Source organism: Sipha flava, unplaced genomic scaffold (assembly GCF_003268045.1).
Source record: "Sipha flava isolate LNK unplaced genomic scaffold, YSA_version1 19100_pilon_pilon, whole genome shotgun sequence".
Taxonomy (NCBI): domain Eukaryota; kingdom Metazoa; phylum Arthropoda; class Insecta; order Hemiptera; family Aphididae; genus Sipha; species Sipha flava.
This window is the reverse complement of record NW_020272594.1, coordinates 1-1,848: the sequence shown is the minus strand read 5'-3', so window position 1 is coordinate 1,848 and position 1,848 is coordinate 1. Positions and strand designations below refer to the sequence as shown.

Here is a 1,848-nt window from a genome sequence, read left to right as displayed (position 1 = left end):
CCAGACCGTAGTACTCTTAGAAAAAATTATGTTTCAACTATTTACGAAGAAACATTACTTAAAATTCGTGATTTAATTCAAAATGGTCCTATTTGGGTTTCTATTGATGAATCTACTGACGTTGAAGGCAGGTATGTTGGAAATGTTATTGTAGGTAAACTGAATTCCGAGCCTTCTGAGCCTATTCTTTTAACGTGTGAAAATTTAGAAAAATGTAACCATAAAACAATAGCAAAATTGTTCAACGATTCAATGAGTTTAATTTGGCCCAATAACATACAGCATGAACAAGTTTTACTACTTGTGACAGACGCAGCTCCGTATATGATTAAGGCGGCAAATGCTTTAAAAGTTTTGTATCCGAAAATGATTCACTTAACTTGTTTGGCTCATGCCTTACATCGAGTAGCTGAAACCGTCAGATGTCAATACCCCGATGTTGATTTATTAATTTCAACAACTAAACGAATATTTCTAAAAGCTCCAAGTAGAATTGAAATATTCAAAAATAACTATCCAAACATCCCGCTTTCTCCAGAGCCAATTATAACAAGGTGGGGGACATGGTTAGAAGCCGTAAACTATTATTCCAAATTTTATGATGAAATTAAAAATATAGTATCTATGTTGGATTCTGAACATGCAGCATCAATTTCCAAGGGAAAATAAATTTTTGAGAGACCTAATATAAAGTCTGCTCTATCATATATTGTGTCTAATTTTAGTTTTTTGGGTGAATCAATTTCAAAATTAGAAAACACCAAGATTCCGTTGAGTGAAAGCATACAAATTATTGATTTATCAATTTCAAAAATTAATGAATCAGTGGGCCCAACAGCAGAATTAATAAAGAATAAAATGAACGTCGTTTTAAACAAAAATTCGGGACTGAAGACCATTAAATGTATAAGAAACATTCTTTGTGGTATTGTGGATGAAGACACAATGGAGCTCAATCTTTCACCTAGTGAAATAACAGCGATGAAGTATGCACCGATAACATCTTGTGATGTAGAACGCTCCTTTAGTAGGTATAAGTCAGTGTTTAGACCAAATCGCCGTTAATTTAATTTTGAAAATTTAAAACAATATATGGTTTGTCATTGTTTCCCTTACAATTGATTAAACATCAATTTATTGTATTTTTTTAAATTTTTCTTTGTACAAAATTTTTATTTTATACTACATATTTTTTATTTTATACTACATATTTTGGAAATTTTAATTACATATATATGTACATATTTTTGGTTTTTTATTACATATAAATCCCAGCCCTAGTTATTACTTAATACTGCAGATTACTAATATTTATTAAAAAAATTACCTTAAAATATTTACAGTTTTTAAACTAAATTAAATCTATAGACCTATAGTAAAAAATCTAAGCGCCTCTTCTTTAAACTAAGTTGGTCGATCACTTCATCGATATCAATTCCAACTTATTTGTGGATTGCTAGCATAGCTAAACCATTTAACCGCCCCTATATTAAAAAAAAAAAAAAACTTAAAAACTCATAATTATAAAAAAATGAATTAACCAATGTTCATTTACTTGTGACATTGTGTTTCGCAAGTATGTCTTTATTCTTTTCAAGTTTGAAAACGGCCTCTCGCTAGATGCAGTTGATACTGGTAAAGTTGCAAAAATCTATAGCAGTTTAAATACACTTGGATAAACTTGTCTATTGCATAAAACTATTGCTTCCATGGCATTTTTTAGTATATTTGATGATCCAATATTTTCTAAACGTCTTTGCCATAATTTGAACTCAGCCAATAACACAGATTCTTCACATTAATTTAAGTCAACCATGTACTTTTGTGCCAGGCGTATAAAGTGAGCTT

At 30.0% G+C, this 1,848-nt stretch overlaps 1 pseudogene; it reads right to left on the bottom strand.

Annotated features, from left to right (window-relative positions):
• Positions 1 to 1,370: 1,370 nt before the first annotated feature.
• Positions 1,371 to 1,791, bottom strand: LOC112681413 (annotated as a pseudogene).
• Positions 1,792 to 1,848: the final 57 nt, after the last annotated feature.